General features: G+C 49.7%; 1 protein-coding gene across 2 annotated transcripts in view; it reads right to left on the bottom strand.

Moving 5' to 3' along the window:
* Positions 1 to 1,617, bottom strand: part of FLI1 (Fli-1 proto-oncogene, ETS transcription factor) — a 93,652-nt gene extending 92,035 nt beyond the window's left edge. The window contains exon 1 of one of the 2 annotated variants that reach the window (XM_062013896.1): positions 1,324 to 1,617. The gene's annotated coding sequence lies outside the window, so the exon portion shown is untranslated. The remainder of the gene's footprint in view (positions 1 to 1,323) is intronic. The other variant, XM_062013894.1, reaches the window with a different exon arrangement.
* Positions 1,618 to 21,331: the final 19,714 nt, after the last annotated feature.

Genomic DNA, 21,331 nt, shown 5'->3' with positions numbered 1-21,331 from the left:
ACAGCTGCCTGCTCCCCAATTTCGGGAGCAATAAGGCTTTGCATCGCCCTACAGCTGCCTGCTCCCCACTTTCGGGAGCAACAAGCCCGTGCATCGCCCTACAGCTGCCTGCTCCCTAATTTCGGGAGCAAGAAGCCTTTGCATCACCCTACAGCTGCCTGTTCCCAAATTTCGGGAGCAACAAGCTCGTGCATCGCCCTACAGCTGCCTGCTCCCTAATTTCGGGAGCAACAAGCCCGTGCATCGCCCTACAGCTGCCTGCTCCCTAATTTCGGGAGCAAGAAGCCCGTGCATCGCCCTACAGCTGCCTGCTCCCCAATTTCGGGAGCAACAAGCCCGTGCATCACCATACAGCTGCCTGCTCCCTAATTTCGGGAGCAATAAGGCTTTGCATCGCCCTACAGCTGCCTGCTCCCCAATTTCGGGAGCAACAAGCCCGTGCATCACCATACAGCTGCCTGCTCCCTAATTTCGGGAGCAACAAGCCCGTGCATCGCCCTACAGCTGCCTGCTCCACAATTTCGGGAGCAATAAGGCTTTGCATCGCCCTACAGCTGCCTGCTCCCTAATTTCGGGAGCAACAAGCCCCTGCATCGCCCTACAGCCGCCTGCTCCCTAATTTCGGGAGCAACAAGCTCGTGCATCGCCCTACAGCTGCCTGCTCCCCAATTTCAGGAGCTGCCACCTTCTAATGCCAAAAAGCCGAGGGAAAACACCTCGGTGCCCTCAAAGCCAGAGCCCCACTGGCTTCAAAACATCTCCTGATTTAAAACCAAACGAATCCACCAAATAAAGAGAGAGAAAGAAAGCAAAACACACTCCCAATAACTCTGGGAAAGTAAAAGCCGGTTATCTGCAACTATCCCCCCGCTTTTAGTGATTCTTAACGCATTTATTATGGCACAGGAGGGCAACCCATTCTAAAATCGACAATGTGTTTCTGGTAAGTACGTTTTCCCCCCTCCTGTCGTCTTCCCTTCTAACACATTCCAGTTTCTTTTGCTTCTGAACTTGCGACGGGGAGGGGAGGTGAGGGACAAGGTAATTTTGCTCAGCCCGTGCATTTTCTAGGGTCAAGGATTCATGTATCATTTTCCTTTGCTCTACTCTTCACTCTTGATTCGTTCTTTCACCCCTCCCTCTCTCAGCCCCAATTACCTCCTCCTTCTAATTACACACGTTCATATAAATAAATACATCTTTGGAACCAGTCTCGGATTAGTTATCAATCGCCAGCATCATCCTCAAACCCATCAGGGCCTCTCCCACCACTTTTTGATTCACCTCTTGCTTATCCTTACCACTAATATTTAAAGGACTCACCTTTTACACCCTTTCCCCTCAACCAGTGGCAGATCAGTTTGTAAAGCTCCAGCTTTAAGATGGAAAAGCAAAACAAATAACCCAGCAGACTCCCCAGCAGCTTCTGGATCACTCCCCTGCCGCTTCAGTTGGGTAAAGAGGAGACAGAGAGAGGTTCAACACGGTAGATCCAAAGCAAAGCTGCAGTTAAAATTCCCAGCCCATCCAGACAGGCTGCATCAACCAGGCATTTCCTCAGGGAGCTTCTGTAATGCTCGCAGCTCCAGGACGTGCTTTGCTTTCCTTTCCTTTCCCTTCTCTTCTGTGCCTTCTACTTTTCATTTGATTTCCGTTCCTCCCGCCTCTCTTTTCTTCACACACCCCCTTATCAATACTGCAGCTGTCCCATCAGATTCATCATGGTTAAGGGGACACCTTGGCTCAATGAACCCGCCTGGTGTTAGTCGCGATTTTAAAGCAACCCCCCCCTTCCCCCCCAAAAAAACCCCAAATGAATAAAAGAAAGGGAAAGAAAATTCACATCTTTCCTGCAGAGAAAATTGAGGAGTGAAGCCGAAACGAGACGCTGAGTGGAGCTCAAGCGCTGCCTTAAATCCCCCTCTTTTGAAAGAAGGAAGTTTCAAATATCCGTTTTTAAATCATCGGGCTTTATTTTGAGGGTTTGGGGGTGGGTGGGTTTTTTTTTTGCCTTACCTTAAAAATAGTTAACCCATTCCCCCCTCCTTCCCCTGAAGCAGAACTGAAAAGAAGCCAGGCGGTGCTGCAGATGCACCCGGCTGGAAGAAGGAGATGAAATCGTCTCCAAAATCGTCTGTTAACGCAAAGAATCCAGCATCCAGAGACCAAAACCTCTCCAAACACATCTATTAACTCAAAGAATCCAGGATTGTGAGGCAAAACCTCTCCAAACTCATCTAGTTACTCAAAGAATCCAACATCGAGAGACCAAAACCTCTCCAAACTCATCTATTAACTTAAAGAATCCAGTACTGAGAGACCAAAACCTCTTAAAACTCATCTATTAACTCAAAGAATCCAGCATTAAGAGGCAAAACTCGTCTATTTACTCAAAGAACCCAGCATCCAGAGACCAAAACCTCTCCAAACTCATCTATTAAAGACCCCAGCATTTCTCTCTCTGAGACAAACCCCCTCCCCACATCCTTGGAGCTATTTCATAATGCTCTGTCAAATAGTAACACGTTTATAGAAGGGAAAAGAAACACATCTTCGCTTCAGGGGTATTTATTCCCCCCTCCCGGCCTTTCACTGGTGTTTCAGCTGTGTATTGTCATCTCAAAACGGCTTCGCAGATCACATTTGGCATTAACCAGGGGAAGAAACTCGGAGGGGTTTTCCTTTAGGACATCAATTTTCAACGGAACCCTCCGAAGGGTTACCAAAACTATTCGGAAAATGTCTTTCCACTCTCTATTCTCTTTCTCTCCATCTCGGCTTTGCCCTAAATTCCAACATATTGAAACATTTTTCTCCTTAATAAGAGGAACATATAAAGTGAAGGGGTGAAAGGGCAACTTGGGAGCCGTGCCTAGAGCTCCGCACACAATTTACTCTCTCTGCTAGACCAAGCGTTTAAGCATTCCTCCTAATTTCCAAGGCAAACAGACTCAGACCTGGACCCAGTTGACCGGAGTCGCTTTTTAATATCGAAATTCTTCGGATTCTTTCTTCTTTTATTTAGAATTGTTTGTTGTTTGGGGTGAAGGGTGAATGTTTCCTAGGCGAGGTAAAAGCGACGGGGATTTTAAGATGACTTTCGATGGAAAGGGGGGAAAAACACCCCAGAGGGATCGGACACAGGAGAAAGAGAAGCTGGAAAATCAATGGGAGTTGTCATTTTTAAATGGCTTGGAAAAAATAGATACAACCGGGGTTAAAAATACGGGTCGGGAGCTTTAATCTCATTTATTCTAGGGGGGATGTGAACAACTCTTTCTGCACGCTCCCAACCGAGCTAGCCATCAGCTCAGATCTCATTCCCAAGTCATTTCGAGTTCGTTTCTCACGTTTCCACGTGTGACTTACACAAAACACAGGGCTGAAGAAGAACCCCGAGGGCTTACTATTGCGTTAACAAACGCCTCTTCTTCTTATTCGCCTTGAAGGGCAGCTAAAAGGCGTTTTGCATCCCCTCCCCGTGTCTTTTTCTCTCTGAGTTTCTTTCGTTTGTTGAAGTAAAAGCGCCCAAAATCTCAATTTCACTCTGACAGGGACCGGTGAGCACCAGCAACTAACAGAGCTGCAAGGGATAAAGCTTTAAAGGTTGGAGTTAACACAAACTTAAGGCTTTTAAGTTCAGGAGGGAAACGTTTGCCCTGAATCCCGAGCTGAGTTTTGCTCCCCCGTTGCAATCAAACCCTACAATTGAATCTTAAGGCTAGTTGCAGTCATCTTGGGAGCTTTACTAGCCCAACAGAAAATTGCTGGCAAATTGGAAACAGCTGTAACATCGGTGATGGGGAGAGAGGGAAGAAAAATAGAGAGAGAATCTCTCACACACACACACAGAGTCCTGAGCAGAGAAAGTTACAGGAGGTTTTGTGTACACAGACATGACATTTCAAGTTTTCATCAGCAAACCGAGTAGGTGACTTGTGTGTAAGCAACATTTCAACAGCCATCACCAGGCAGGGGTTTCTTTTAAAGATGCCTATGAAATTGCTTCCCCCCTTTACATCGAGGTGATTCCAAGTTGGCTCCTCCGGCAGCTGCTTTTCTCTTGCCTCTGCCCCTTTTCCCTTTAACAGGGTGCTAGCAACACAAACAGCGACTTCAAATCATAAGGGAGGTGAGGGGGTGGAACCTGCCAAGCGCTCCATTCTCACCCTTCCAATGGTCGTTTGAACAAATGAAAAGGTAGAAAAAGCTCCGAGTCTTGCAAAAAAATACCCAACCCCGAAGTGCTCTTTTCATGTTTTCTATTTATTAGATACCGTTAAGAGAAAACAGACTCGTCTGAATCCCAAATGCAGGCAGGGTATTAAAAGAGGCATGTGTATGCTGCAGCAATTACAGCTGAATTCCATTAAAAACGTCACGAGGAACTGCAAGGGCAGGAGTTACCTGATCCACTCAGCCCCAGCTCGCTGGAGGATGAATTATACCACAATTCGTTTTATTTTAATAGGTCACTATAAGATTAACTGGTTAAGGATGGAGCTGTGCTATAAATGTTTACATCAAACCAGAGAGAAGCGAGCTTGGCTTTCTGCTTGTTTGGAAATAACGTTTATTACCTTTGGTAATTCCTTAACATGTTAATTAGGAATAAAAGGGGGGGTAGGGGGAAGTATTTGGAGTCAAAAGGAGTTGCAGCTCTTGTGTAACCACATACACACACACTTCCATGCTTCAGTTTCTCCTTCCTAGGAGGGAAATGTGGTGGTTTTTAAGTGATCATCATCGTTTCTACATGCCATGGGAAAATGCTGGCAGTGATCTGGTTTTTTCCTCCCTGCTCCTTTCATTGTTTGGTTTAAAATGTGAAGGTATTTGGAAACGTGGTCCAAAAGATTCACCAAAGCCTGAGGTGATGGCTGTGTCTCAGCAGCTCGATGAAACCAGCCACCCCAACAGCCAAATTAGTATGTTTGGGAGGGAGAAAGATTGAAGTCCCAGCTGTGACTGAGTGGCAAAATCTCCCAGGCATGAAGGACCTCAACACATCTCCCCATTTTCTCTTCCCAAAGCAGGGACTTGTGTCTTTGAACTTGCTGTGGCTGCTACAAATGTTATCTCACAGATAAGTCCAAGAGACTGAATAAAAACAGCCTCATGAATTTCCCCCCTCAAGAAAGACAAGGTGAAACAGAGAACTACCACGGAGAGATGTTCATCTGAGTGTTTCACCTGCTGGGGAGTTTTTGGATGAGATCAGAATTGTGGCTGCAGTTTCTTGGGGTTTTGCTGTTTAATACAACAGGTACTTGTGCACAGCTGGAACTCTAAGGAGCAGTTACATGGCTGGTTGGGTTCCTGTGTGACCTACTCTAGGTGATCCTGCCTTGGCTGAGGGGTTGGACTCGGATGATCTTTCAAGGTCTCTTCCAACCCTCTGTGATCCTTCTACCTTTTGATTTTCATTTGGAATCAACAAAAAGGGCAAGTTTCGAATTTCAGCATGAAGAGAGCTTTCTGTTGTGTTTCCTGGGAGGAAAAGTGAAGTGATCATCTCAAAGAGGTTTCACTCAGAGAAATCAGAAAGACCCATTGTAGTGAGGACAGGCTGTTTCATTTTCACCACTCAATGCAACCAAAAGCACTTTGATAAATTCCACTGCAAACCCAAGCAAACTGCTACAAATGTTTTCTTGGAGGAAAAAAAACACCCATTTCAGCTTTGGTTAATCCCTCTATACCATGAAAAAAACACCTTTATAACAGCTCATGTTTCAGCCTGGTCTAATATTAATGATGAGGGGGATTCGTGTATTCAATAAAACCGGTATCACAAGGAAAGAAAAGCTTTAGCTACAGGGACAAAATGAAGGAATAGGACAAAAGGATTTGCCACAATGGTGGGATTTGATGTTCCTCTTGCAAAATGAAAGTTGGTTGAGTGTTTTTGTATCATAGAATGGCAGGGTTGGAAGGGACCTTTGGAGATCATCCAGTCCAACCCCCCTGGCAGAAGCAGTTATGTCCCAGGAATCATCAGTTCTGCTTAATGGGAACAAAGTCTTTCACTGTTGCTGAACTGTCCTGTTACTGGTTTGGGTTCTTTATTTTAACTGCTGTTTATTGCAAATTTAGAGGGGAAAAGAAAAAGCCCCAACCCCAAGAGTTTTGGGTTCGTGTTTGTGATCAAATACGAGGAGTCTGAGTTTCCACCCCTCGTCGTTCAGCAGCGCTTGAGGAGATGGTTTTCTGCCCATGGGATGAACACAAACATCTGTGTGGCTGGTGCCAACCAGAAAAAAACAACCAGAAGGAAAAAAGTAAAAGAAATTAAAAGTGAGGCTGTTCCTCCAGTGGAGTTTTGCCTCTGGAGAAAAGAGAAGTAGCCGTGGCCTCAAGTTCACTGCAAGATTCGCTCTTTGCTTTTCGGTCTCTGGCTTCATGAGGCTCCTTTTCCAGCAGAAGACCAAAACCTCTCTCATTTTTTTGTAGAATATAGAACTCAAGGATGCCCTAACCCCCTGCACAGCTCCCACTCTTCATCTACTTGAGCTCCAGAGCTTGATATCTTTGGAACTGGTGAGCTTCTTTTGCTTTCTTTAAGTCTTACACTGCGCTGATGGGAATCTACAGTTCCCTTAGAGCCTCTCTGGTCATTTTTACCCTGAGCTGCTGCTCAGGAGAATCCAGACATCCTGCAAAGATACATCTGGAGCTCTAAAATGACTCCACCTCCTCTGATGTCCACAGAAAATAAACCCCCCAAACAACCAAGCCAACACATCATTTCTTTCCAGAGATTGAAACATCTCACCTTATACTTGAACCAATGTGGTGGATGGTAAAGGAGGTGAGCAGGAGGGAAGACAGCAAGAAGGAAGTTAGCTCTACCAAAAGGCAAAATAAACAGCTTAATGCATGAGAAGGAAAAGAAACTCATCCCAAAAGTTCACCCCAACCCCTGAGGTGAAGGAAAGAACAATAAATGGCTAAACCAGAAGCTTGTTGCGATTCCAAGCGTTTTGACATGGAAGTGTGTTTCCCATTCCACTTCTCTACAGAGAAGGTTTCTCTTCAAATTAGATGGACCATAAAATAAAGAAAGGAAATTCAGAACAACACTGTAAAATGGTGTTTTACAGCCCTTTCCACAAAAGGCTTTTCCCTCGAAGAGCTCTTGGGTCTTGTCTACGCGCTGTCGTCAGACAGCTTGGAGGATACCAGTCAAATGAAAGCATTTCAGTGCCCACTCCTCCCTGAGTGAGGCCTTTTTGGTATAAAAAGGTGCTTTTATGTGAGAATAACTGTTCCCATATGGAAAGGAGTGATGATTTGGGAGATCTCTGTGGTTAATATTACGAAGTGCTTGCTGAGAGCCGTTCGCTCTATCGTGAAATGGCTTCGATGTCAGGGCATCCTGGTTCACTGACGGGGCCTCTGGGACATCCCTACCAGAGTAAGAGACAACAGAAAGGACTGAGTTCGATAGAATTCATTGGGACCAGGGGTTTAAGGGCTAAAGAAATTGCCTGGAACAAGAAGAAAGTCATTGTCTCTACTCAAGGAGAGGAGGTGGGAGGAATGGAGATTTCCCTCAGATGGCAAAAGCGTGGAGGGGGTGAAGGAGGGATTGGAAGGAGATTCACAGGGAAAGTGTGTGGGTGCAAGAGGAATGTGTGTGAAAAAGAAAGGGAGGCTGGGTTGCCTTTGGTACCAATGATGGAAAGCACTTGAATATGCTCAGAGGTGCCTGGATCAGATGGGTCTCTGGTAGCCTGAGCACATGAACTGAGGACGCTGGAGCTGTAGGACTGTGACAAGAAAGGGAGGGAAACTGCAGAACAGCTGCATCCAAACAGGACATGAGAAAACAAACTAATTAATGAAAGTACTCTTAACTCAGTCAAATCAGTCCAAAATGTGTGGTGGTCCAGGTTTCTGATGGCTGTTGGGGATCGATGCCAAGTGCAGTTTGCACAGGGCTCTCTTTCCCCTCAGTAGCTGGGATAGGAAAAGTATATCCATAAATCACAGGTATTCAGGTAAAAACAGACCATGCCTCTTGCAGGACATGGCTTGCAATATTTGTTCCTCAAGCATGAGGACTTCATCCAGTTGGGCTTTCAGAGGAAAGCTCAGGACAACTCAACAGCCTCACTTTTTCATTCCCCAGCCATGCCTGGGTTTATTGGAGCTGTCTAGAGCAATGTGAATCACTGTTCTGGGATATAACTAGCCCCAATAACTTTGTCTTGGAAAGAAATCACAGGTGAAGCTGACACACTTTTGCAGTTACTCTCAAACAAACCCCCCTGTCCACAGGGGGATAAAAGGAGATTAACCACAATATCCCGAGTGACCGTGTCAAGAGCTACCACTTCATCCTGTTGGTACTAAGCCACGTTGCTCTAGGTGGTATATGAACAAAGACCAGATGATGCTCCAGGCTCTGGAGAGCTTCTAGATTTACACAACACATTATAAACCCCTCCAGTGTGACAGACTGACCCGTGAGCTGCTGCTGAAACCAGCACGTGCTCTGCAACCCTTGTAAAGAACCCAAGCAGTTTATTTTAGGAGCCTGCCTCTGGCTTGAGGAGCTTCAATTGGGGCTCCTAGTTGGAAAACAGTCCAAGAGATTCAAGATGTTTTCCCTTTTCCACCCACCCTGAATGATTACAAGTGAATTCCCTTCTAAACACTGCTGTTTACTGAAGTCCTGACACCAGAGTCACGCATCTTGGGCTCTTTAGAGGTGTCCGGTTGCTCCTTCAAAACTTGTTGACTCTGCTCCAGTCACTGGCCCTATTTCCTGGACTTATCTCACAGGCCAGATTTCCCCTCCTCTCTCTCCCCTCCTGTGGCTCATAAACACTTGAAATCTGCTGTAAAGCCAATCTAGGCTCACAGCTTGTTGTGAGTACAAGCAAGCAGCAGATAGCAGGAGATAAGGGTCCACATTGTCTCTTTTATTTTCCAGCCAGGGCTGAGAATTCACTTTTAAATCTGCAAATTGTTTGCTCAAGGAAAAGGAAACTGTGCATGTGTGTGTGTGTTGGGCAGAGAGAGAGAGGAGGGAAAAGAGGAAGGGAGCTGTTTTGGAGATCAAATTGGGTCGTATGAAAGGGAGGATTGATGGAGATTGATGAAGGAAGTTCAGGGAAGGCACTTGTGAAGCCCCCGTGCTCCTGTTATCCTGTTCCTAAACACCAGAGCATTCCCAGAGGAGAGGTGGTGTTTCCACAGCCAAGCCCTTGGATGACCATCTCCCTCCAGGCCCCCTGAGGCCAAGTTTTGCTGGAATGACACCCAGAGGGAAGGTGCTCCAGCTGTAGGGAAAGGCTCTGGGCTGTGTTCACCTGAGAGAAGTTTTGTCCTGCTAATGATGGGACTTAATCACTAAACTGGTTTAAAAACCCCAGTGAATCATAGAATCGTACAATGGTTGGTGTTGGAAGATACTTCTAGAGATCAAATAGCCCAACCCCCTGCTACAGCAGGTTCCCCTGGCTCAGGGGCACAGGAACGTGTCCAGGTGGGTTTGGAAACCTCCTGAGAAGGAGCCTCCACACCCTCCCTGGGCAGCCTGGGCCAGGGCTCCCTCACCTCAGCACCAAAGGAGTTTCTCCTCATGTTCCAATGGAACTTGGTGTGTCCCAGCTTGTGCCCATCACCCCTTGTCCTGTGGGGAGACAACAGACCCCGTGCTGTGACCCACTTAGACCCCGTGCTCAAAGTGGAAGGTAAGAAATCCCTATCTCCCTTTCCCTGCAGGCATGAATAAGGCTACAAATCGAATGTCCCAGCAGCTGCTGGGTGACAGATTGTCACTTGTCAGTACCAGCTACTGCTCACATCAGCAGAACTCAGTGATTTCACTTCCCAGATCAGGAGGAGGTCAGGTCTAACGGCAGCTTTGATAAGCACAGCTCTGCAGATGCCTGTGAAGCAGCGTGATTCCTCGCCTGGCAGCCTTCTGCCAGCAGCACTGAGGTGCTGGGGTGGTTATAGTGACACAAAAAATGGACTTTCACTGGTGCTGCAGCTGACTTTTTGCTCATGTGGTGGTTTTATTGCCTGGCTACAATGCAGAACTGAAGCAGCTCTGTCTGTGCTTGAGGTGTGTGGGCTGTGTGAATACTCCTGTGCTGGTAAAATGCTCAGGGGGAAGGAAAACTCTGGAGCTGCACAGCTATAAACACTTTCATACAACTGGTTCTGTGCAAGGAGAGATGTTCCCTTCAGCTGCATCACTGCAGTTAAGGCAGCAAAGCTTTCTGAGCAGAGGTTTTGCTCAGGGTGACAAAGCTCCCACTACAGGAAGAGCAATCTGCACCCAACAGCTTCTCCCTGAACCATGCAAGATTCCCTTCTGATCTTTGAAGTACCAAGATATCCACGGGCATCTTGCACAGATAATGCCTCAGGAGGGGGCTTGAGGGCAGCCTGTGTCTGAAGGGAATGATAAAGAGTGATCCCTGCATGGCAAGTGCTATGTAAATGTATGATTTGATCTCCTGATGGTGCTGCAAGTCAATAAAACCCTCTGAGTGCAAGACTCAGACCTTTTGTGATGTGTTTTGGAGTCTTTGGTTTAAGAAGCTGAGCTACAGCAGGGATGGAAGCAACACAGGGGCAACTGAGGGGCTAATTCTTTTCTCTGTGCACACTTTGGATCCAGGCAGCTTTAAGGTGCATGTGCAGGGTACACACACGTTTCTGCACCAGCTTACAGGGCCATCTACCACTCAAGAATTGCCTTTGGGAAGAAATGTCTTGGAAACACCCAGAAACAGGGAGAAACGATGAGGAAATGATGAGGCATAAGAAAGTAAAGAAGGAATTGGACTGGCCATTGGTGCCTTCCTTATCAATGGGCCAGGCACATCTCATTTGGAAAGCCTGACTCATTTCCTGCCATCAGAGGCTCTGATGAAGCCTCCAGGAGCTGAAAGAGAAACATAAGCTACTGATGAAGCCTCCAGGAGCTGAAACACAAGCCACAGATGCAACTGGTGACCGAGCACTCCACAGAGACAGCTCCTGGATTTCCAGTCTCTGCTTATAGATGTCAATGGATCCTCGTGGGACCTACAAAACCCTCCAGCCCTAGGAAGTGGCAGTGGGAATGAAGTACTAATGTGCCTTGTCACATGCAGTTTTTAGAGTCTACTTTGCAGATCTGGCTTTCTTCTCTCCCTCTGTTTTTTCCCCTCTGCTGTGTTTTGGTTCCACCATCTGCACCGTGGAGATAATGACGGGGCTCCATCCCACAAAGTCACTGCAGAGATATGTGCTATGGCAACGAGGGCTGTGTGTGTAACACTGCAGGCAGGAAGGGATGAGAAGGGCAGAGTGCTGGCTTGTGTCAAACCTGGCCTTTTTGCTGGGAAAGGATGGAGCAGACCCAGCAGAACCTCCCTTCATCACTCCTTTCCCAGAGAAACCATGGGCAGGTCTCATTCACAGGGAGCAGCTGAAGTGCCAGATGAGTTTACTTTAGCAAGGAAGAGCAATTGTGATCCATGCAGCTTCTCTGCTCTGTCATGTCTTCCCACATCCCTCTATCATTGACCCCCTTCAGCAAAGTCCTTCATCTTGCTCATGTTTACAAGTCACCACTGAAGTAGGAGGGCAATGAAAGCAGATGGCAGCTGCAAAACCTCTGTTTGTATGGCCCAGCCATCAAAAACCAGCCTCAAAAACTATGGGGTGGAAAGCTGAGGGACAGGGGAGCTGCCGAAACGCCTCAAGTCCCCAAATGAAGCCAGGTAAGGTCATTTTGGCAGCTGCAAAACCTCAGCTTGTATGGCCCAGCCATCAAAAACCAGCCTCAAAAACTATTGGGGTGGAAAGCTGAGGGACAGGGGAGCTGCTGAAACGCCTCAAGTCCCCACATGAAGCCAGGTAAGGTCATTTTGGGCTTTCCCTCCCTTGGAGCCTTCGTGGCAGAGTGGTTTCAGCTCCTGTTCTCCATCCTTGCCCATTTCCTGACTCCTGCTGTGACACTTTGATTCATAGAGCCCAACCACCCGTAACCACCCAGGGAAATAGAAGCTAAGCCAGGCAGCTATGGTCATTCATTTTCCCCTCAGGGTGGGAGGAAAAGAGGCCAGAGATAAGATCGCCTCATTTAAGCCAGAATCCATTTTTCACTGGCCAGCTGTCCCAAGTGTGATTCCCTCCAGGAGCAACAGCATGGCTGCCACTGTCTTCAGCAGAGTCAAGATCTAAACTGCCTGGGAGGAGATTCTTTGTCCTCAGAGCCACCTTTCCTTGGCTGGTCCCTATTGCCTCCACACAATGCAGACAGCTCATAGAATCATACAATGGTGGGGGCTGGAAGGGCCCTGCAGAGCTCATGCAGCCCACCTCCCTGCTAAAGCAGATTCCCCTCCATCAGGGGGCACAGGAACAGAATCAGGACATTTAGCTCTGCTACAGGCACACAAAATGCCCCCCCTGCCTCAGTTTCCCCATCCATGGTCATCAGGACTGTGTTAAATGTTGAGTTCCTCACTATAAGAGGGACACTGAGGGGCTGCAATGTGGCCAGAGCTGGGGAAGGGGCTGGAGCACAAGGGGCTGGGGAGGGGCTGAGGGAATGGGGGTGTTGAGCCTGGAGAAGAGGAGGCTGAGGGCAGCCAGCAGCACTCTCTGCAGCTCCCTGACAGGAGGCTGAGGGGAGGAGGGGCGGCCATCTTTGCTCCCAGGTCACAAGCCACAGGCCGAGAGAAAAAGGCCTCAAGTTGCCCCAGGGGAGGTTGAGGCTGGAGCTGAGGCAGAACTGTTTCCCTGAGAGGGGTGTCAGCCCTGTGCCAGGCTGCCCAGGGAGCTGGGGCAGTGCCCAGCCCTGGAGGGATCCCAAAGCCGTGGGGCTGAGGTGCTGAGGGGTCAGTGCTGGGCTGGGCAGGGTGAGGGCAGGGCTGGGACTGCAGCAGCTTTTAAAGCTCTCTTCCAACCACAATGATTCTGTGATTCTATGACTTCAGAGATGAAAACCATCAGGCATTTACATGTATCTGAAGAGCCCTGGTGACAGCTCCTCATCAGCCTGGGAGGAGACAGGCTCTCTCATTTCCCATCCCATTACCCCCTCCATTAAAATCAACTTTCATCAGGCCTATTTTTAAAATGCTTGGGATTTGTTTGCTACTGTAATCATGAGCTTCCCTCCAGATGGCAAAGCAAGCTCAGGCCAGCAAGCTTTCCAAGTTTCTGGTTAAGACAATGACACAATTGAGGACAAATAAACAGAAACAGAAGAGCTGAATGCGAGTGCAGAGGTGGGAGCAGAAGGCAGAGGGCTGACTGAGGTCCCTCCCCTCAGTTTAGTTTCTAGTTGCCTTAGTTCTAGTTAGCTCTGTTTCCTTAGTCAAGTCTGTTCTGGTTTATTTAGTCAAGCTTTCTTTTTGTTGTGAAGCCCAAATGCTTCACAAATGTCATTTGGATTGTGAGGCCTCAAGTTGCACCAGGGAAGGTTTAGATTGGGGATGAGGAAGAGCTTTTTCAGTGAGAAGGTTGGCAGACACTGGCCCAGGCTGCCCAGGGAGGGTGTGGAGGCTCCTCAGGAGGTTTCCAAACCCACCTGGACACGTTCCTGTGCCCCCTGATTGAGGGGAACCTGCTGTAGCAGGGGGTTGAGCTGAATGAGCTCTGCAAGGCCCTTCCAACCCTCACCATTTCCATTCCTCTCCAAACCCACGCCCCAGAGCTTGTCCTGGGATAAAATCCATTGAGGATTTACTGCAGTGGTTATTAAAGTTTCCAGTGTGCTCCATGTGTCCCCTTAAAACACCTGAGACAGACAAACCTTGCCCTGGAAAGCTCACCATCCAAAACACCTCCTCACCCAGCAGAAGCGTTGGCTCTGGGCAAACAGCCACGTCACACACTGAGTAGCTGGAGGAGGCTGGATTATTCCTATTACTTAACATACTATGAAAGTAACAGCCAGGCCACTTACTCCAGAGCTCCTGCAAGAGCCTGGGAAGAGGTTGAGTCAGGAATAGGTGTTGTGGGTGAAGTGATTTATGCCATGTGTGTGCCCTGGAAGCGGCTCCTGACAGGAAAATGTCGCCTGTGCTGGGTGTTGTGATTGCTGGCTGGTTTAGAAAGTGAGGTTCCACGTTGGTAGAGCCTGGATGCCCTCACTCCCTGTCTGTGTCAGCTAAAACAGCAACACTGAGGAAAACAAGTTATCCCTCCACAATCCTGGAGCTCCTTGGAGTGTTTGGAGATCCCAGGGTACAAGTGGGATGACACTTGGTTTGGTTTGAAGTCTCCCCACCCCCTGTATTCACTATCTGCTAATCTCAGATCACCTGCTTTACTCCTTCTTTGACTCATGGTGATTTCACAAGGCACAGAAAGGTTTCCAGTTTTCACTGTCTCAATGCATCTCAAACCTGCCAAGGAAAGATCCACATCATGGTATTTTCCACTTGGCTGGGCAACATGAGATGGACCCAGCTGGAGGCAAAGCGACTTTGGCAGGCAAAGAGAAGGATGCTGAAGCTTCCCACGCTGGCCAGAGACAGGACAGCACCACCCAGAGAAAGAAATGTTACTGATGCAAAGGAATCAGTTTGTACTCCCTGAGCTTTAGAGCTCTTGTTTTCCTTCTTTATTTTACTGACTCCCTCGTTCCAAGGGAGTGAAATGATGTGGAGGGTGCAGCTCAAACCTGGGCAGAGTGGCAAGGAAATGAAGCTTGCTGGTGTAAAGAAATCTCTCTGCATTTCTGCCTAAACCCTTTTTAAATGGCTGCTGAGCGTAGGCAGGTTCCAGAAAGGGTGGTTGAAAGGCATGGAGTGGAATATCTGTCTCTGTTTAGCTTGGAAGGAACACTGCAATTGCCTTTCTGTTGCCTACTGAGGTCACTGCTGTTGTATTTGCTGGCTCTGGGCTGCTGGGACATGCTGCCCAAGAGCCCGTTGGCTTCTCTGCCTAACAGATGACCACCATCAGAGGGGTTTTAGTTTGCACTGCTGGTTCCTGGTCTCACTGGGAGACCTGCTCTCAAGCCAGCAGCCACCAAACCAAAGCTTCACCTCTGCCAAATGAATCATTTCTCCTGACTTCAGACTTTAAATATATAGAGACACGTATATATTTACATATGTAAAACCTACCGCAGCGGTGCCTGGGAGGTGGAAGTGTGCTCTTGCAGCGTGCTGTCCCCTGAAAATGGCCTCAAGCTGCCCCAGGGGAGGTTGAGGCTGGAGCTGAGGCAGAACTGTTTCCCTGAGAGGGGTGTCAGCCCTGTGCCAGGCTGCCCAGGGAGCTGGGGCAGTGCCCAGCCCTGGAGGGATCCCAAAGCCGTGGGGCTGAGGTGCTGAGGCCATGGGGTAGTGCTGGGCTTGGAAGAGTGAAGTCAGAGCTTGGACTCCAGGAGCTTCAAGGGCTTTGCCAACTGAAATGATTCCTGACTCAATCATAACCTTTTAGCTGTGATCACTGGGCTTTCTTTAAGCAAACACATGAAAATCAGGGCTGTTGGGTGAGCAGAGCTGCTGTGAACACTCGGAGGCATGGATTAGTTTGTGCTCTAATGTCCTTGGACCTGTTGTTGACTTGCAAAGCCAGGCTAAGGAAAAATGGGGTGTTTTCATGTGAGTTTACAGCTGGAGGACTCAGTGTCTGAGCTTAAACCAGTGACATGAGCAGAGCAGAAGGTGGGCTGGAGTGGAAGCTGAGAACAGGCCTCACTTTGGTACACATGAGGTTAAACATAGAAGTAAACCAGCTCAGGATGTCCCCACATAGGATTGCACCAGCCAAGGGGCACTGGTGTAACCCAACAAGCTTCCCTTTCTGTGAGGACACGACCTCCTGCCCTCTGAAATGGGCATTTGGCCTTTTTAGGTCAAAGCCTAAACCGCAGCAGCGGTTCTGGGCCGGGCTGCCTGCAGATGAAGGACATCCCACCTCACTGCCTTATGCTCAGACCCCCAAGGAAAGATCTCCCAAGCAAGGGCTCAAGTCTTGGCTTGAGAAATGTGGGGTCCTGTTCCTGTGTGCCCTTTGTGGGGTCAACTTGAAGAAGGTGCTGCACCAGGAGCCACCCATGCCCTGTGGCACCTTGCTCCTGTTGACTTCCCAAATGTCATCTCCAGCATCTCCATCTCCCACCCAGGCCCTGTGGCACCTTGCTCCTGTTGACTTCCCAATGCCATCTCCCACCCATGCCCTGTGGCACCTTGCTCCTATTGACTTCCCAATGCCATCTCCAGCCCATGCCCTGTGGCACCTTGCTCCTGTTGACTTCCCAAATGTCATCTCCAGCATCTCCATCTCCCACCCAGGCCCTGTGGCACCTTGCTCCTGTTGACTTCCCAAATGTCATCTCCAGCATCTCCATCTCCCACCCAGGCCCTGTGGCACCTTGCTCCTGTTGACTTCCCAAATGTCATCTCCAGCATCTCCATCTCCCACCCAGGCCCTGTGGCACCTTGCTCCTGTTGACTTCCCAAATGTCATCTCCAGCATCTCCATCTCCCACCCAGGCCCTGTGGCACCTTGCTCCTGTTGACTTCCCAATGCCATCTCCAGCCCATGCCCTGTGGCACCTTGCTCCTGTTGACTTCCCAATGCCATCTCTCACCCATGCCCTGTGGCACCTTGCTCCTGTTGACTTCCCAAATGTCATCTCCAGCATCTCCATCTCCCACCCAGGCCCTGTGGCACCTTGCTCCTGTTGACTTCCCAAATGTCATCTCCAGCATCTCCATCTCCCACCCAGGCCCTGTGGCACCTTGCTCCTGTTGACTTCCCAATGCCATCTCCAGCCCATGCCCTGTGGCACCTTGCTCCTGTTGACTTCCCAATGCCATCTCCAGCCCATGCCCTGTGGCACCTTGCTCCTGTTGACTTCCCAATGCCATCTCCAGCCCATGCCCTGTGGCACCTTGCTCCTGTTGACTTCCCAGTGCCATCTCCCACCCAGGCCCTGTGGCACCTTGCTCCTGTTGACTTCCCAATGCCATCTCCAGCCCATGCCCTGTGGCACCTTGCTCCAGTTGACTTCCCAAATGTCATCTTCCACCCATGCCCTGTGGCACCTTGCTCCTGTTGACTTCCCAATGCCATCTCCAGCCCATGCCCTGTGGCACCTTGCTCCTGTTGACTTCCCAATGCCATCTCCAGCCCATGCCCTGTGGCACCTTGCTCCTGTTGACTTCCCAATGCCATCTCTCACCCATGCCCTGTGGCACCTTGCTCCTGTTGACTTCCCAATGCCATCTCTCGCCCATGCCCTGTGGCACCTTGCTCCTGTTGACTTCCCAATGCCATCTCCAGCCCATGCCCTGTGGCACCTTGCTCCTGTTGACTTCCCAATGCCATCTCCAGCCCATGCCCTGTGGCACCTTGCTCCTGTTGACTTCCCAGTGCCATCTCCCACCCAGGCCCTGTGGCACCTTGCTCCTGTTGACTTCCCAATGCCATCTCCAGCCCATGCCCTGTGGCACCTTGCTCCAGTTGACTTCCCAAATGTCATCTTCCACCCATGCCCTGTGGCACCTTGCTCCTGTTGACTTCCCAATGCCATCTCCAGCCCATGCCCTGTGGCACCTTGCTCCTGTTGACTTCCCAATGCCATCTCCAGCCCATGCCCTGTGGCACCTTGCTCCTGTTGACTTCCCAATGCCATCTCTCACCCATGCCCTGTGGCACCTTGCTCCTGTTGACTTCCCAATGCCATCTCTCGCCCATGCCCTGTGGCACCTTGCTCCTGTTGACTTCCCAATGCCATCTCCCACACAGGCCCTGTGGCACCTTGCTCCTGTTGACTTCCCAATGCCATCTCCAGCCCATGCCCTGTGGCACCTTGCTCCTGTTGACTTCCCAATGCCATCTCCAGCCCATGCCCTGTGGCACCTTGCTCCTGTTGACTTCCCAATGCCATCTCCAGCCCATGCCCTGTGGCACCTTGCTCCTGTTGACTTCCCAGTGCCATCTCCCACCCAGGCCCTGTGGCACCTTGCTCCTGTTGACTTCCCAATGCCATCTCCAGCCCATGCCCTGTGGCACCTTGCTCCAGTTGACTTCCCAAATGTCATCTTCCACCCATGCCCTGTGGCACCTTGCTCCTGTTGACTTCCCAATGCCATCTCCAGCCCATGCCCTGTGGCACCTTGCTCCTGTTGACTTCCCAATGCCATCTCCAGCCCATGCCCTGTGGCACCTTGCTCCTGTTGACTTCCCAATGCCATCTCTCACCCATGCCCTGTGGCACCTTGCTCCTGTTGACTTCCCAATGCCATCTCTCGCCCATGCCCTGTGGCACCTTGCTCCTGTTGACTTCCCAATGCCATCTCCCACCCAGGCCCTGTGGCACCTTGCTCCTGTTGACTTCCCAATGCCATCTCCAGCCCATGCCCTGTGGCACCTTGCTCCTGTTGACTTCCCAGTGCCATCTCCCACCCAGGCCCTGTGGCACCTTGCTCCTGTTGACTTCCCAATGCCATCTCCAGCCCATGCCCTGTGGCACCTTGCTCCAGTTGACTTCCCAAATGTCATCTTCCACCCATGCCCTGTGGCACCTTGCTCCTGTTGACTTCCCAATGCCATCTCCAGCCCATGCCCTGTGGCACCTTGCTCCTGTTGACTTCCCAATGCCATCTCCAGCCCATGCCCTGTGGCACCTTGCTCCTGTTGACTTCCCAATGCCATCTCTCACCCATGCCCTGTGGCACCTTGCTCCTGTTGACTTCCCAATGCCATCTCTCGCCCATGCCCTGTGGCACCTTGCTCCTGTTGACTTCCCAATGCCATCTCCCACACAGGCCCTGTGGCACCTTGCTCCTGTTGACTTCCCAATGCCATCTCCAGCCCATGCCCTGTGGCACCTTGCTCCTGTTGACTTCCCAATGCCATCTCCCACCCAGGCCCTGTGGCACCTTGCTCCTGTTGACTTCCCAATGCCATCTCCCACACAGGCCCTGTGGCACCTTGCTCCTGTTGACTTCCCAATGCCATCTCCAGCCCATGCCCCGTGGTACCTTGCTCCTGTTGACTTCCCAATGCCATCTCCAGCCCATGCCCCGTGGTACCTTGCTCCTGTTGACTTCCCAATGCCATCTCCAGCCCATGCCCTGTGGCACCTTGCTCCTGTTGACTTCCCAATGCCATCTCTCACCCATGCCCTGTGGCACCTTGCTCCTGTTGACTTCCCAAATGTCATCTTCCACCCATGCCCTGTGGTACCTTGCTCCTGTTGACTTCCCAGGTGCCATCTCTCTGGAGCTGCAGAGTCCTGACCACAGCCTGTTTGCACTTTGGGATGAGTTTGCAGAAAGGGAATGAGAACCCTTCCTTACCACCCAGGGATGCTATAAATACAGTAAAGATTATGTCATGTGCAGATGAAACAGGCCATAAATGTCCATCAGGGGCATCTCTACAGCAGGAGGGCCACAGATCTGCCTGGGGTTACCCTTGGGAGGGGGTATCCAAACCTCCTTGTCTTTCATGGCCTGCTGAGGGGGGGATGTGGGTGCTTTTCCCTGAGAGGAGGGATGTTGCTCACACTTGCTTTCCTGGAAGGTCCCATCCTGTCACCTCAAAAAGAAAGCTGCAACCTGCAGCTTCATGAACACTCTTTCCTTCCCTTTCTTGTCACACTTTGTTGTCGTTGTTGTTTTGCTTTATTGGTCTGGCCAGATGTTCTAAACATCTGGCAACAGCATGTTTGGGTTTTAGGCCCTTCTGTGTTATGACAGTGACACAGCAGCAGGGAAAGGAGCAGCAATGTCTCTGTCATGTCATTTTGCAGAGCAACATGGATTATTTGAGCATCTTTTCTGCCACTCCACTGGTGTCCAGTGGCACTCTGGGGCTGGAGAGTGGCTGATAACACACTGTCCTTGCCCCAACCCCAGTTCAACTGGGTGAGCTCCAATATTCCCCAGTGCCAGGAAGCCTAATTTTGAGGCATGGTTATAGAAGGAGATGGATAATCCACGAGGCTTGGGCTGAGCTTTGGCTTTAGTGGGGCTCTGCTTGGTGAGATGCCTCTCTCACATGCTTTAAGCTCCACATATGTCAAGTTCTGGCTGGAAGAAAGGTAAAGCTAAAACCTTACTTGGTTTTCTAAGTGAGAAGATTTCACAGGCTCACCTCCAGACCAGGACTATGATTAGGAAACTACAAATCAATCCATTTTAAAGTCATTTCAAGAGAAGGGACAAACCCTCACCTCAACAAGCTGTGCACATGCTCTGGCCAATCTCCATTTCTGAGCATCCCTCATCTGTTGCAAGAGAGCAACACACACTGTCAGCTTTCCAGCTGTGGTTTTGAACTGCCAGCCTGTGGTGAGCAGGAAAGTAATTACTCTGCAATGCCCCCCTCCTCCTTCCTTTTTCACAGCTCTTTTTTTCTGGAGACAACACTGTCTGGAAGCAAAAGCCTGTCTTGACTGATATTTCCCTGATGAAGTTGTGTTTCGCTGTTCCAGAAGCAAAACAGGACATTCATCCAACACCTTCTGCAAAGAGTGAAGGGTTGGAAGGCTGTAGTCAAGAAAAAAAGAGTTATTTGAAGGGATAGAAAGCCTTGGCTTTGGCTTTTAGGCTGGCAAGATGGAGGTTGCTCTGCTGACATCAACACAGCCTTGCTGCAGCCAAGTGAGGAGTTCCATGATGACAAAGACACATTCCCAAGCGAATTTGTCCTCCCTGTGTTGTGGTCTTAACAATAAAGCTCCAAACCCAGCTGGCTGCTCTGTCTTACCTCAAACCCAACAGGGAATTTGTGTTTTTACCTTCTTTTTTCCTCCTCTTCTGTGTGGGAAAGAAGCTCCAGGAAAGAAAGATGTTATAGAAACCAATGTGTTCATTCCCCCCATCTCCCCATCTCCAGGGGAGTGGTTAAAGGAGTGTGTGGGGGGGGTTGAATCAGGCCTGCTGGCTCTTTATTTTAGAGAGAGTTTTTGAGGGATGATGAGAGGATGCTCATCAGCCACTGTGGCTGGTGTTTTGGAGGAATGGCAGGAGAGCAAGGAGGGTTTCAGCTGCTGTGGCAGGTTGCTGTGTCTCTCTCAGGTGTCTCAGCTCACTGAGGAAGGGATGGACTATGGTAGCAACTATGTGGGGATGTATTGAGGATTAGAGGGATTACCAGAGGCTTGCAGGGGACTGGAAGCAAGCAAGCAAAGGGGTTAGAAGGTTATCAGCATGATGGAGAAGCTGTATTTCTTGTATGTCTTTCCACATGAGGAAAAAAATCCCCCTCAGTTCAGCTTGAAAAGCCCCATCAACTGCTCCTTCTCGGTGGCACTGCCATTTAAGGTTTAGGGGGACACCAAAGAAGCTCTGTGTGCCCCAGAGCAGTGACTCCTGAAAGAGAACTGGGACCACAAAGTCCT

Source organism: Colius striatus, chromosome 23 (genome assembly GCF_028858725.1).
Source record: "Colius striatus isolate bColStr4 chromosome 23, bColStr4.1.hap1, whole genome shotgun sequence".
NCBI classification, from domain to species: Eukaryota; Metazoa; Chordata; class Aves; order Coliiformes; family Coliidae; genus Colius; species Colius striatus.
The sequence above is the reverse complement of the archived record's forward strand: the minus strand, read 5'-3'. Positions and strand labels throughout refer to the sequence as shown.